The sequence below is a fragment of the Nematolebias whitei genome, chromosome 5, assembly GCF_014905685.2.
Source record: "Nematolebias whitei isolate Nwh7 chromosome 5, NemWhi1, whole genome shotgun sequence".
NCBI classification, from domain to species: domain Eukaryota; kingdom Metazoa; phylum Chordata; class Actinopteri; order Cyprinodontiformes; family Rivulidae; genus Nematolebias; species Nematolebias whitei.
Genome location: NC_056502.1, coordinates 32,274,481 through 32,287,905, shown reverse-complemented (window position 1 = coordinate 32,287,905; position 13,425 = coordinate 32,274,481). Strand labels below are relative to the sequence as shown.

Here is a 13,425-nt window from a genome sequence, read left to right as displayed (position 1 = left end):
TGTCTTAAAGAAAACGAGGAGCTGAAAGAAGAACTAGAACAGGTAAAGAAAAAATTAATCAGTTCAGAAATTACTGCTGAAAAAGAATTGCAGAAAAGGAAGAAATGCGAAAAAAAAACAGGCGATTATAAAAGAGTAAATGAATCTTTTCATGAACTACAAAGGAATTTTCAAAGCCTTGAAAAAGAGCTTGGAAAATACAAACATGAAAATGTGAGTGAAAAGAAACAGAAACGGTCATTGAAAATAGACTGTGAATGTCTGAAGGAAAAGATCAAAGAACTTTCTGAACAAAATGTTGCGCATCAAAACACCATCATTAAACTTATGACGGACGCAAACTCAAGCGAAAAAGCAAGAACTGAGAAGCAGTGTACCCTGATACGAAAGCTGCAGGAGAAATTGACTGAAGCGCAGAAGGAAAAGGAACATTATAAAACTGCACAAATTCACCAGCAAAGGGACAATGAAGAGCTGTCGCAAACTTTTCTGCTTGCTGGGGACAAAATGAAAGACGAACAAAAGAAGCTCACAAATGAACTAGCAGCTTCCAGCAATCAAAACAAACTTCTATCAGATAACTTGTTCATGGCTGAAAATAACCTCGGCTGTGCTCAAGATCAAATCAAGATACTGGAAGCTGATTGCCAAAAGCTGACGGTTCATTACAACAAAAATTGTGATAAAATAAAACAACTAAGAGCAAAAAATCTCAGTTTAAAAAACGATTTGTTCAATGCCAGAACTAAACTTGACTATGCGGAACATGAAGCGAAAAGCAAAATCGCATCAGATCAAGAAAAGGACGAGCTTTATGCAAAAAATCTAAATGTGGCTGAAATGGCAATTGCAAATTATGCCAGTGAGCTGGAAACATTTAAAACGTCAGACATTTCTAAAACTGAAATTATAAACCAGCTTAGAAATGAAAATTGCACGCTGAAAAATCAAATCATACGAGCTGAAAAAGAAAAAGAAGCTCAGTCAATGGAAATAAATGAACTCAAGCGTGAAAAAGAGAATCTGACATTAAAGAAATCCACCAATGAAATATGCAAAAACAATGAACAGATTCTTCCTAAGCAGATGGGGCTACAATGTATTGATTACTCGCTTCCAAGTAAAATCTCCAGACCTCCCACACAGGATAGGCAGCACGAGTTTGACGACAGTTTCAAACAGCTGGAAGATAAAGAAGTAGAAATCGAGGAACTAAGTCTCACTGATGAAAACCAGGGACTATTCGAGTCTGAGATCGACAAGCATGAAATCAATACACTCAAATCTGATGAGATTTTACCTGTGAGGAAAGCAAACAAATTTCACCTTCCTCCACTTAAAAACATTAAAAAAGATTTGAAACCCATCGGCAAAAAATCAAAACTGGAGATTGCGTCAAAAAGCATCACTCCGATCCGAACGGCTAGAAATCTTCTTCCAATTACAAATATTGGAGAAGATTTGCAACCCGCCCCCAGCACATCAAAAGAGGAGATTGCGTCCACAAGCTTCACTCCGATCCGAACGGCTAGAAATCTTCTTCCAATTACAAATATTGAAGAAGATTTGCAACCCGCCCCCAGCACATCAAAACTGGAGATTGTATCAAAAAGCATCACTCCAATCCGAAAGGCTAAAAAACTTCCTCCACTTAGGGTACTGCCACGAAAATAAGAAAAAATGCTCAGAAGCGGGGCATCATGACCAAACTCACGGAGACACACGGAGGGGGCATCGTCGCTCGTTAATACTGCTGCCTTAAATCAAACAAAACCTGTTCATAATCTCCGTTCAGTCTTTCTGTGCACAAATGGGTTTACTCCAGGAACTCTGGTTTTTTCCCACCCAAAAAAAAATAAATCGCCATCTTCGCTGCTCCTCTGTTAACACTGCTGCCTTAAATCAAACAAAACCTGTTCATAATCTCCGTTCAGTCTTTCTGTGCACACATGGGTTTACTCCGGGAACTCCGGTTTTTTCCCACCCAAAAAAAATAAATCGCCATCTTCGCTGCTCCTCTGTTAACACTGCTGCCTTACATCAAACAAAACCTGTTCCAAATCTCTTTGCGGTCTTTCTGTGCACACATGGGTTTACTCCGGGAACTCCGGTTTTTTCCCACCCCCAAAAAAAATAAATCTCCATCTTCACTGCTCCTCTGTTAACACTGCTGCCTTACATCAAACAGAACCTGTTCCAAATCTCTGTGGTCTTTCTGTGCACACATGGGTTTACTCCGGAAACTCCGGTTTTTTTCCCACCGACCCCCCAAAAACAATCAATCGTCATGTTCTCTGCTCCTCTATTAACACTGCTGCCTTAAGCCCCCAGTATACTCCCATGTACGTCCATTCACGCGTACATACGCGTGTACTGTACGCAGAGGGTTCAGACTTCATACTCGAGCGTACACCCTGAGCAGCTGCAGAGAAACCTCACAGACAAGGGGCGTTTACCGTCGGGACAAATTAAGGTCGCCGATTGGTCATTTGCTAACACGCCTACTGGATTGATTGACAGGTCGGGAAAAAAAAACGAGCGCTGGCAGCCGCGGTGTTCTGTGTTGATATGTTATTAATAAAAAGATCTAAAAAAAAAACAACCCAGGGAGCGCTGGTTCTGCAGTCCACACATCAGACCAGCCCACGTATACGTATCTCCGCATATGGACGTACGCGGGAGTAAACTGGGGGCTTTACATCAAACAGAACCTGTTCCAATTCTCTGTGCAGTCTTTCTGTGAACACATGGGTTTACTCCGGGAACTCCGGTTTTTTCCCACCCCAAAAAAAATAAATCTCCATCTTCGCTGCTGCTCTGTTAACACTGCTGCCTTACATCAAACAACCTGTTCCAATTCTCTTTTCAGCCTAACACTAATTTCTCGTTGGTACAGTGGCAAGTATCCCCGCCTATCACGTGGGAGACCAGGGTTCGATTCCCTGACGAGAAGTTAACTTTAATAGGAGGTAACTTGACTAAAACTTTCTTTAATGGATGTATGTGGAGCTTTGAGAGACAATGTCAACACAACATCCTCTGACCCAAAGGTTTTTTGTTTTTGTTTGTTTGTTCTTTTGTGGAGGGTGAAACCATGGTGGGACCCATATCTCGGACTTGGCCTTTCACCAGCTTCTCCTCCTGCGATCTCCCACTCTCCAGCCTGGATGTAAATCTTTGATATTTTGTAAGTATGGTGCAGAGGGGAGTCCACTAAAACATTTGATTGGAGCAGTGGTGGCTCTCTGTACAGGGTGCTAGAGCCTCCCCCCAATTAAAAAAATTTTTTAAATAATAAAATAAAAATATTTCGAAATACATTGTACATATTTTTTGTTGTGTAAAATTTATATTTTATATTTAATGATGAGTTAAGTTGTTTCTTTCAAAAACGTCCGATTGGTGACGTATTTCCGGCCCCTGGGGCCGCAAGAGTCTAAACCATAGACTCTCGTTAAAAATGGCACACGCACAGTTATTCTGCTATGCTACAAGAGATAGGAAGATTCTGGGCACAGATATCGTCGCCCGGGGGCACGTCGAATGTGAGCTGTACCCATGATCGTGTACTTCTGTTCAGTTTTTTTTTGTCTGTGAACAGATCCGTGCTGTGACACAACCAGGCTGGCTGCACGTAGGCTTTAAGCCATTGAAAGCCCTTTATCTAATGCCTATTTGCCATTTCTGACTGATATGCCATTCAGCTTCGATTACAAAACAACCAACTGAGTTTTTATTTTTTCCTGAAAGTAGAAGAAGCTGTCCTCCCACCAGGTGGACCAGAACGAGGCTCAGCCCAGATGCACTGCAGGAAGACGTCGAAGAGAGAGAGAGATGTTGGATGAACTATTTATTTAAAATTCCCCTCAGTTCTTTTATTCAATCTATTGAATGGTTTAAGCTGCATTAATCAAAGTAGTGACTTCCTGAACGAGCCAGATGGACAACGTGGGACATCCAGGATGAAAACAAAGGAGACTCCAGTTCATTAATGTAGTTTACAGTTAACTTGTTTCTAATAGTGTGTTCAGTTTAATTATCAGTGTTTGTGTGACATACAGTTTGTGGTGTTGAATAAATAAATAAAAATTAAACCTGATGTCTTCATTTTCAACGTTAATAGCATGCAATATATTTAGCATCATTTTAATCACATAATTTGAATTACATAATGTCCAGATAGCTTCATTTAGCTCAGAGAGCTTCATTATATATTTCAAACTAAAGATAAATACTGTTTATTATTATTAAACTTATTATTTAACACATTTAGTATGTTATAGTGCAGCGCAACATGTGCACGTGCCTCGTTCTATAAACAGCAATATTAGGGCTGGATCCGACTGGTGTCTCTTCCAACACAGATGTTGGTCACAGCACCTGGAATCTGACGTAGATTAACTACGAGATTAAAAATATATTCCACCAATCATAGTTCAGAAAGCAGTGTATCCGCCGCCATGTTGATAGAAATATAGCGTCTGTCTGCGTGTGCGTGTGTGCATGTGGTTTAACACAAAGCCTCAGCGGAAGATGTTTACATTATCAGCGGGGGGTCAGCGAAAAACCTCCACTCTGGAAGGTGGGTTCAGAAACTTCCGGATTCAAAGAGGTGGACCACTGGTGTCTGTAAATGAACAGCAGAACCGCAGAGAGAAAGCTGTAGATGCACTCAAAATACGCGCTGTGTAAACGGCCCCCGAGTCTCTCCCGGATGATCGAGCTTCTCACCCTATCTCTAATGGAGAGCCCAGACACCCTGCGGAGAAAACTTATTTCGGCTGCTTGTATCCGAGATCTCGTTCTTTCGGTCACAACCCAAAGCTCATGACCATAGATGAGGGTAGGAACGTAGATCGGTAAATTGAGAGCTTCGCCTTTTGACTCAGCTCTCTCACCACAACAGGCCTGTACAGCGCCCGCTTCACTGCAGACGCTGCACCTATCCACCTATCGATTTCACGCTCCATTTTATCTGCATCGTTTTTATGTCTATATTCTGATTTACTTCATTTTGTATATTGCTTTGTGTGTTACCTGTTGTTTTGTCTGTACAGCACTTTGGTTGGCCTTGTCGCTGTTTTATGTGCTCTATAAATAAAGTGGTATGGTATTTTTCCCTCATTCGTGAACAAGACCCCAAGATACTTGAACTCCTCCACTTGGGGCAGGACCTCCTCCCTGACCCGGAAAGGGCACTCTACCCTTTTCCATCTCAAGACCATGGCCTCAGATTTGGAGAAACTGATCATCCCGGCTGTGTCGCACTTGGCTGTGAACTACTCCAGCGAAAGCTGTAGATCACGACCTGATGAAGCCAATAGGACCACATCATCAGCAAAAAGCAGAGATGCAATCCTAAGGCCACCAAAACGGATCCCGTCAACACCTTGGCTGCGCCTAGAAATTCTGTCCATAAAAGTTATGAACAGAATAGTGACAAAGGGCAACCTTGGCGGAGTCCAACTCTCACTGGGAACGAGCCCGACTTACTGCAAAAAAAGCGTTTGAACACTAAAGTTGATGTCAGACTTTTAGAAAAATTACAGGTTTATTAATTTTAAGTGCACTTGAGTAAAATTAACACTGAAAAGGCCTGGTTCATGGTATCTGTTAAAAATAAGCTCATAATTAAGTAACACTGCCAGAAGGAGGCATTTACTTACAATATTTATGGGGTAAGACCTTCACAGGGGCCCATTTATTGAAAAGTTTGCTTATAACAGTACTGTTGATTGAACCCAGAGCTAAAATAGTGTGTGAATCTCACTGTGCACTTTAAAAAATATATTTACCTGTTAAAAACTCTAAGTTTGCAACTGTTTAACCAGATAGGTTTGCTGAACAGTGGATGACCATGGCAGATGTGACAGAAACAAATATTTTTCTGTGTGATAAGAAGGACTGGTTAGAAAGAGCGTTAACGCTGCTAACAGAATCCTTACATCCATATGATGAACAGGTGGACAGCATGAACTCGACAGAGTTATTGGACGAGCTGAAGGATATTGCAGAAAGTGTGACCTCTGCAACCATAACAAAGTCAAGCTATGACCAACTGGCTAAATTGGCACTCTGACTGAAAGCTAAATTTTATGTTGAGGCCAACAAGGCTGACGACCTTGCAATAAGGTTAAACAGCGAGACAGACAAGTATCTAAGACTCATAGCACAGTTTAAATTTGATAAGGAGACCTGGGCAAATGAATTAAAATGTGAGAGAGAGCTCTCACAAGCTCAGCTGTCGTTACAAGCAGACTCATATGAGGTGAAGCTACGTGAAAGAGAGATTAAGTACCAAGCACTGTGTTCAGACAATGATGCGCTACAACGAGAGGTGCAGCTCACATCAAAAGCTCTGGACGAGTGCAGATTGGAAAAGGCGGTGTTAGTCCAACAAGGCGTGCGTTTACAAAGTGAATGTCATACATCACATGAACGCTTAAAAGCCTGTGAGGCAAAAATTGCCGCAGCAACAAATGAGATTTCTGACGTGGGACAAGGTTGTCTGGAACTCAAAGATGAACAAAGTCAGAGTCCAGGTCACCCACCACCACCTCAGAAGGATTTTGCTGTACCTCCTGCACTTAATCCCCTTCTGTCGCCTCCACGTGAGTCTAGTGACTCACCTCCACATGCTATTTTGGTTCCTAAGACACTAATCATACAGCCGCTGCTCTCGATTTCGGATTTGTACAAAATTGCAAAATATGTCCAACGCTTTGAGCCAGGGCCGTTGGGTTCAACCGACACTAAGGCCTATCTGAACGACCTTGACTTCCAATTGAGAAGCTATCCCAATGCTACAGTTGAGGATAAAGTAGGTTTGATCAGGCTCACTTCAACCAGGACGGTGTTTTCCTTCATAGCGCATCAACCTGATGCCACAAGAAAGGATTACCGCCTGTTATGTGCTGCTCTTATGAAAGAGTATTCCCCTTGCGCGGGACCTGGCGGTTATCCAGCCGCCGACAAGGTCATGCAAGGTAAGAATGAGCACCCAAGGGCATATTATTCCAGGATTTTGCAGGCTTATTTTGGTTACAGGAACGAGACCAGCATGGAGGAGGAGGAAACGTGTAAGTTCATTTTCAGCAAAAATCTCCACCCTGACATAAGGATGTCAGTGCAAATGATGGCTAATTTCAAAAAGAAATCCATCAGTGAGATAAAAAGTTGTGCTGTGAATGTCTTTGAAGCCCGTTCACAGGCCAAAACACCCATTGAGGTGTTCCCAGGTGAGAGGATTCCTGCCCAGTCATTAGAATTGGAAGGGACGAGAGCTTTGACTCCCCCTCCCAAAAGAGGCGAGAGGAAACGAGGTTTCCCAGCAGCCAAATCACAACAGGTGAGTGCCCCCTGGTCCAGACGAGATCCTAAATGGTTTCCCAAGAAATCAGAGGATGAACGATTGTACCAGAAGGGGGGCGAACGCCCTAAGGGTAAAAAGTATGGCGCCAAAAGTGACCCATACAACCAGGGATCCCACTGGGAACCCCAGAGGGGGGGGGGGGGGGGGGGGGACTGCTTCCCCACCACGTTGGCTTGAACAGCCTGAGACGGAAAAGAAACAGTAGCAGGTCCAGAAAGAGAGCCGCAGACCTCTGAGCTCGGACGAGACAGAGAGTGTGCGTCGGTTCTTGGAATTGTTGAAAGGTGTTGCCATGGACAAACAACCTAACGCGTTGTTTGGCAATATCGTTGCTGATAAGTCAGAGCACACAGACAACACCGTTACTGCTGTCACAGACAGTCACCATGACGCTGTTGTTGTAAACTCTGACACGCCCTCACCTGAAAAAGGGGGGTACAATCACACGTCACCGACGGTGACCCGTCACAAACTGAAACCTCAGAAACAGCAACAGCTGTGCTAATGGTTCAGTCAAAACAGGGTGACACAAACAACAACACTGCCGCTGTCATGGACAGCCACCAAGACCTTGTTGTTACAAACAATGAGAGCCCCTCAACACACAGTAAGCGGGTGATCTCATACATCAATGACGGAGGCCCGTCAAAAGCCTAACTCCCAGGAGCAGCAGCAACCGCACCAACGGTTCGGAAAAACCGGGATTACACAGGTAAAGGTAAACATAAGAAGAAACGTCGAAACTGGCATCTGTAAATAAAATGTAAAGCACAGCTCGGGTGTCTGCACTGGTGAAGGTGAACGGTGTCACAGCTGTTTTGTTTGTTTGTTTGTTTTTTCCACTTCTTTTCTTTTTTTTTTTGTGTCTGTTAACGCATCTCTGCGTCATTCTTTTTTTTATTTTTCTCATTGCTTCTTTACCACCCAACAATCATTTACACACAAGCCCACAAGTACACACGCACACACACACCTCATAAGAGAACACACACGGACACCTCATATGAGAACTTCATATCTTTCCACCTCAACAACATCCAGCATCTACTCAATCTTCTGGTATCTTTCCACTTCCAACATCACTGTTTGTGAAGATCTAAACAGGCTAGCTCAAGCATTAACTCAGATTTTATTTAGATCTATTTGTATCCATGGTGACATGCACTGGTCAACTTTAACTACGCACGTACAAATATGGGCACAGTAAGGTTTGTAACTTGGAATGTCAATGGAACCAGTACTCAACAAAAAAGATTAGGAATCTTTAACCAGCTTAAAAGATTACAGGCAGATGTTGTCTTTTTACAAGAGATTCATAAATCTACGACAACTGCAGATGATCTTAAATCAACTGATTTTCCTAATGTGTTTTGTGCCTGCTATAACTCAAGACAAAGAGGAGTGGCAATATTAATACACAAAAATGTTAACTTTAAAATACTAGACACAGTCACAGATCCAGAGGGTAGATATTTAATAATAAAACTTTATATAAATAACTATAAGTTGTGTATTGTCAGTATATATGCCCCAAATGTTGATGACACCTCTTTTTTTCATGATTTTTTCTCAGCACTTTCTGATCACTTGGATTGCTCACTGTAGTGAACTTAACCTGATGTCAAGACTAAGCCTAAGGTCAAAACCCTTGACCTTAAGAACCTTGTGGGACAGGAACTGTCATTTCATTGATTTGAATCCAGAAATACAGGTTCACCCATCCTGAGACTCTCTTTCTTGAAAATCAAGTGGAAGAACACTCTCTTTTTATTATCATTACTATTTTACAAATGTTGATAATCAATGTGTCTTAGTTCAAACCATTTTAGATGTTGCAGTGAACTAATCAATTTTATTAACTGTGAAACAGTGTAATGATTTTTAATGCTTATGCAAAGGTAGAATTCATGTTAAAGCTGTTACAGAGTAATTATGCATTTTTTGATTTCTGTCTTTGAATGAGCAAGTGTGCATTTTCCGAGGTCAGGAGTCGAAGCAGACATGTGTTGGAACAACTGCCTTGTTTTTACATCCTCTCAGACGTCAACAGGGGGGTTTTTGCACCTGTTTCTAAAACTCGCCAAAACAAAACACTCTCTGTCTGTGAGAACAGTTTAATCTGTTCAATAACATTCTTGCTGTCTTCTGACTTTTAGTAACCCTCTTACATCACAAAACACACCCCTGTCTGGTTGTTTTGGACCAATCCGAGACTCCCGAATGAACCGGGAAAAGAGCTCTTTAAAAATGTCGGTACTTCCTGGTTTACCCAGTTCTGTGGGTTTGGAGAAGTTCGGCGGTGCGGACAGTTCTGATATGTCCTAGTGCTGGCAGTTGCTGTGGGAGCCGGGAAGACCCTGACATGACCACAGAGCTCTTCCGAGTTTCATGGGATTATAACATTTTCCACTGAGGTGAGCTTGTGTCGGACAGAATCTCGCCATTACTCCGGACGATTCACAGCCATCCTACGGAGACGCTGAAAGGGTGCGTTAAACGGAATCTCGCCTGAGACATCTCCAGGTAAAAGAGTCGATTTCACCACCTAAGTGTACTGTAAGGAAGAAGCTGAAGAAAGCCCGGAGAGTGCCGTTCTGTTCAACACTCTCCCTCAAACACCATCTTTCACCCCCTTTAAACTTCATCTTTTCATCTTTAAATTCTTCTCTAAAGTAGAAATCCTTCCAGATAATTTAGAAATGTCTGTGTAAAGTGCTCATCCACAGCCGTGTGGATAATTGATCATAATTGTACAGTTTTCATAAATGTCTGTGGTGAAGGAACGGAAAATCATGGCCGTATGGTTTTCCTGATTGATTATGTGTTATTTTCATATTTGCCAAATTAATGTAAATGTTTGATGTTAAACTTTGATTCTGTAAATAAATGGCCGCATTCATTTTGATGGGTCAAAGATAAATGACGTCTCACGTTTGCATTTCATTAAATTCAATGCACGTTTTATTCAGTCCAGAAAAATGAGGAATCCGTGTTAATTGATGAATATATCTGAGCATCTGTTCATCTACATATTGGTGGCCCGTCACGTGCTCATAAATGGACTGTGTATTCGTGTAATAATTGATTTTACGTGTTGGCATGAAGAAAAATAACAGTTGTCAGCTGTGTTGAACGCAGCGTGCAGGAGCTGCGCGCTTGAAGTCAAAACGCTGCATGTTCCGCTGGGATGTTTGAAGCTGATATTGTGAGTCATATGTCTTGTGAAAGCTGAAATTGTACGCCTGTTATGTGTAACTAAAAAGCTGGGTTTGTGTGGAAACGCTTTGTTCTGTTTAAAGACGGCCCAGACGCGGTTCTGGTACCGGCTCGGTTCTGAGAAAGATCGGACGAGTTGTTTAAATAGCTGGAAAGACGTTTTTGAGGCCGGTGCGCCGGCTCCGTGCAGCTCAGAGCTTGTCGTTACATCTTTTAACAGGAAAAAGTGCATTTTGACAGTTTAAAAGACAGAAAAGTTGACGGACTTGTTCAGATAAATCTAACATGCTAGTTGGGTAAACGCTTCGTGATTGGTTGGATTGGCTGCTGTGTAGCGCTCTGATTTGCTGAGAAAGTGAATGACGTGCCTACGTCATTTCCTCTCACCACCGTGCTGCTTTGTGATTAGCGGATTCAGTCACGTGACCCGGAAATGAAAACTCGTTTTCATAGGGAATAAAATCTGCTTTTTAAAGCTGAAAAGCGCTTAAAGCTGTGTTCTGAAACGCTGTTTAAGTTCTTCAAGGTCTAATTGCTAAAATTTTGCCACGTTTGAGTGAAAAATCCGTTCAGAAATGTTGGTTTTAATCAAGTCTAGCCGATGCTAATTTTAAGCTAACAGCTAACGAACGGATGCAACAGGAAGTCATAGCGACTCCTACTGGATAACACTAACAGTGTCTGAGTTAAAATAAATTGAGGTTGTGCTGCCATCTTCTGGAGAGACTTGAGATCACAGGTTTTCACTTCGCTTTTAGGTATTTTGAGTGAAATTAAACGTTTTTTTTTTCTGTACGGCATTTTTGAGTTAATAAACGTTCCTCAAAGCTGGATAATCACTGTTATCTTGCATTTAAAAAGTAATTAAGGTATTTATACCAACAAACCTTTTATTCACTGGTAATTCCTCATTGAGAAGGTACAAAATAAACGGTAGAAACTTTTTAGAAAAAAAGGTACAGTTCAGATATTCACAGAGTTGATAGAGTTTGCTCATTTGCTAAGAGATAATGCACGTTTAATTGTTAAATCACTAGATAAGAGTAAATATATCAGTAGAGAGAAACTCTTCTGATTTTATTTTACCACCTAAACAATTACATCTCCTATTTAATTTCTAAATAGCAGATAATGGCGGAAGAAGACGTAAACACTGACCCCTTGCAATCCAGAGATGCCGTCCAGACGGCTTTATATATTTTAACAAATTCAATTGTTGGTACTCACTTAGGGAAATTAGAAGACCTTGATGACAATCAAAGAGATGAGGAACTGCAGAGGTTGGCAAAAGCTGCTAAAGTGTCAGAGGACACAAAATCGAGCCGTGAACGGTTGGCAAAAATTTCCCTGCTTCTCAAAGCGGAATTGGACCATCAGGTTGCACAAAATGTCATGCTATTCAGTGGATATGAATCTGAAAAGGAGAGGTGTGACGTATTGAAGAATGAATCTGAATTGGAGAAAAAACAATTTCAGATTGATAGGGACCTCTCAAAGACTGAGCTGTCAGTACAGGCTCAATCATATGAGGGGAAGATTAGGGATAAAGAACGTGCATACCAAGACGCGTGTTCAGATAACGATGTGCTACAACAACAGTTGCAGATCGCATTAAAGGAGCTGGAGGTTTGCAAAGCGGAAAAGGCGATATTGCTCCAATATTGTCGGAGTTTGCAAGGTGAATGTCAGACAGCACAGGATCGCCTGACAGCTTGTGAGGAGAAACTAGCTACGGCTACAAACCAGATTTCTGATATGGGGCGAGCTGGTCTGAGACTCAGAGACGAACAAGGTCAGGGCCCGGGTCAGCCACAACCACCCCAGACAGAGGCTGTTACACCTCCTCCCCTTAGCCCCGTTCCAACACCCCCATCTCGAGTGGTAGGGACAGACCTGCACCGATATGCACCTCTTCCTCCTAACACCATGCCGTCACCCCCACCCCCATCTCGGGTGGTGGGAATAGACCTGCACCGATATCAACTCACTGAATTGGTATACACCATGCCGTCACCCCCACCCCCATCTCGGGCGGTGGGGATAGACCTGCACCGATATGCACCTCTTCCTCCTAACACCATGCCGTCACCCCCACCCCCATCTCGGGTGGTAGGGATAGACCTTCACCAATTTGCACCACCAACCACACGAGAGAGACCGTTGACACTGTCTCCTTCAATGGATGATTTGCAAAAAATCTCAAAATATGTACAACGCTTTGTACCTGGACCGATGGGCTCATCTGGAACAAAAGCGTACCTCAAAGATCTTGACTTCAGATTGAGATCTTATCCTAATGCTACGGTGGAGGATAAAATCAGTCTGATACGGCTCACTTCGGACAGAGAGGTGTTCACCTTCATCGAGCGTCTACCTGATGCAACGAGAAGGGATTACAACCTTCTGTGTGAAGCTTTGATCAGAGAGTACGACTCCTGCACGGGACCTGCTGGTTTCCCAGCTGCAGACAAGGTCACGCAGGGTAAAACTGAACATCCAAAAGTTTATTACAAAAGAATCTTCCAAGCTTATTTTGGTAACAGAAGTGAAACCGGAATGGAAGAAGATGAAGGTTTTAAGTTTGTTTTCAGCAAAAATTTCCACACTGATTTTAGACAATCAGTACAAATGATGGCAAATTTCAGAGAAAAATCCATCAGTGAGATTAGACAGTGTGCTGTGAATGTGTTTGAGGCATGTTCTCATGCTAAGACGCCCATTGAAGTGTTTCCTAGTGTAAAGGTTAAACCCCTCCCTCTTGAACTGGAAGGACGACGCGCTTCGCCACCTCCTCCTAAGAAAGTTGAGAGAAAACAGTCTGTTCAAACTAACAAACC

The 13,425-nt window shown here is 42.4% G+C and overlaps 1 protein-coding gene and 1 non-coding gene across 2 annotated transcripts in view; one reads left to right on the top strand and one right to left on the bottom strand.

The window, feature by feature from the left end:
- Positions 1-13,425, bottom strand: part of LOC119410376 (ankyrin repeat and IBR domain-containing protein 1) — a 104,922-nt gene that overhangs the window by 50,691 nt on the left and 40,806 nt on the right. The gene's annotated exons all lie outside the window — the stretch shown is intronic.
- Positions 2,882-2,953, top strand: trnad-auc. The gene has a single exon. It is a non-coding gene; the product is annotated as a tRNA-Asp (tRNA).